Here is a 2,459-nt window from a genome sequence, read left to right as displayed (position 1 = left end):
ATTATTGTACTTTGTTACTTATCTTTAATTAGTTGATATTGAATAGGATAAAGATTAATAACACTTTTTTCAGTTAAAAAAAATTCATTTACAGGTATCATGCTCCAAATATTGTCAATATAAAAACGAAAGAGACAGACTTGCCTGTGTTTTATTTTGATCCGTTAATTAATCCTATCGCACAGAAAACCTCAGTGCAGGTTAGTATTTATATAACACAAACACTCACACACATAATTGACAGCTGAAATCAAAGATGTTACTAAGACGTTTATCTATTCAAATATTTTATTTTTATTTTTATTATTGCTCGAGTACATGATTGACAGCTGAAATCAAATATGTTATTAAGACGTTTTTCTATTCAAATATTTTATTTTTATTATTGCTCGAGTACATGATTCTGGCATTACTTATATTATAGAATGTTGGTCTATCGATACTCGAAAATGAATTTTCACATTTGCCCCATTTTAGAGTTACACATCTAATGTGGTTTCCAACGTGAGCACATTGCTTTATATCATTTAAAATACAACAATTCACATCAAGTACGTCTGGTTCAACATCTACAATGTTTTTGTTATAATTTTCTCTGAAGATGGCAGAGCCACAAAATGAAGGAGATGAGGACTTTTTTCTTTCTGTAGATGTTGAACTTCTTCAAGAAATTCTTTTCACGAACAACACGGCAAACAGTATAGCCCTGCTTTGGGCCACGAGGTCATTTAGCCCGCGATCATGAAGAGTACTGAGAGCAATCGCTGTACCTTGTATCGTAGTAAGCCCTGGTATCGTGAACTGTTCACGTGGGCAGTCAGTGAAAGCTCGAGAAAGAATCGTTACCTGTTCCGGTCTTTTAAAGCGATAAGGTTCTTCAAAACGATTATCGGCTGGGCTGAAGCTGGTCTCCAGATCTGTCGCCAAGGTTAAAATATGCTGACTGTTGATCCATCGAAGGAATCTCAACTACCTTCCCTTAGATTATAACTTCAATTTGAAACCGGTGAAGACACAGACGACTAACGAAAGAAAGAAGTCTCTTTTCGGAAATGGTTATTTACTGAAAATTAATTAAACCTTTACGATTTATTATGTGCGCAAAATATACTATTGATGATTTACTCGTATTAAGAGGGCTGTGTACATGGGCTTTTGGAGACATGTCGTCTAGGTGTAATTTCTCCGAAAGTATTGTGGAAAATATGACTTATGTGGTATATCTGGGTTCGGAAAATAATAAGCTATGTATATGTTTTATCAAAAGTGAAATAATGTTTATTATATTATAAATATGATTGGTCAAAGTTACCTTACTTTTGAAGGCCAATTTCTCGGCTTGTAATGATTATGTCGAAAATTGTATTTCGCAGAAACTTAGGTAAAGTCTTTCTGAAAAGATTAGCATGTATGAAAGAATTATTGCTTTTAAATAAATGCTAAAAAAACATGAATAAACGAAAAGCATTTTTGGATTAAATTTAAGGCAAGTAACTACCGATCCTAGCGGCCAAATGCTGCCCACGCCTTTGTCCTCAATGCTAAAAATACTACTCTGACGTTCAACGGATTTGGGTGTTTCTTAAAATTCTGATTTGAATGATACGAGGGGTAAACCACTCTAAGATCAGTAAAATCAGCGAGACAATATTTAGCGTTATATGGACGTTGTGCTCTGATTTTTTATATCGGTGACGCTAAAGTAACTAAGATGAAGAATCTGTCTTACGACTCTGTAAGAATAACATCAACGCAATAGGCGATCGTTATTCGTAACGCCGGAGTTACTCTACCTTTCTTTTAAGCTATAGCGATAAGCTCGTCACTTATAGTGGTGCTAGAAGCGTTTAGTCCTAACTTTTCGGGTGATTATTTCCTTAAAAATTAAATTTTTTATTTAAACCGTTCTTGAATTAATTTCTCTGGAATTTTTAATTTAAAAAATTTTATTTTACAATAAGAATTTAAAATATTCGTAATTTCGACCATAAGTTTATGGAATCGAGAATGTAATATTGGTAATTTTAATTGATTTTATTCCAAATGAAAGTTTGAAAATTTCCTATCAATATAATTTAAAGGAAGGGCTAATATGAAAATTGGTATTTTTATTTGCAGGAATCATAATCTAGAGAAATCATTTAAATCATTTCATGAATTTATTTCAAATCATGAAATATAATATAAGGAAACCTCGCACAGTAAGAAAATCTATTTTTATCTAATAAAACATGAAGTAAACTAGAAAAGGTACAGAGCACATGGTTTAATCTAAGTACAAAATTGTGGGTCCGGATGCAATAAGGGCACATAAAATTTTTTCGTGCGAAAACGAAGTCCCCTGGAGGCTTTAGAAGAAATTTTCGAATTTTAATTTTCAAAATATATATATGGATGTAAAATTTGATTGCGCATCTTTTTTTCTTAAGACAAAAAGTTGTAACTTTTTTAGTTTAAAA

General features: G+C 32.1%; 1 long non-coding RNA gene across 1 annotated transcript; it reads left to right on the top strand.

Annotated features, from left to right (window-relative positions):
- The first annotated feature begins 6 nt into the window (after window positions 1–6).
- Window positions 7–1,200, top strand: LOC117181772. The gene is made up of 2 exons (XR_004468167.1): window positions 7–200; window positions 478–1,200. It is a non-coding gene; the product is annotated as an uncharacterized LOC117181772 (long non-coding RNA).
- Window positions 1,201–2,459: the final 1,259 nt, after the last annotated feature.

Source organism: Belonocnema kinseyi, chromosome 10 (assembly GCF_010883055.1).
Source record: "Belonocnema kinseyi isolate 2016_QV_RU_SX_M_011 chromosome 10, B_treatae_v1, whole genome shotgun sequence".
NCBI lineage: Eukaryota > Metazoa > Arthropoda > Insecta > Hymenoptera > Cynipidae > Belonocnema > Belonocnema kinseyi.
Note: the sequence above shows the minus strand (reverse complement) of the source record. Positions and strands in the feature narration are given on the sequence as shown.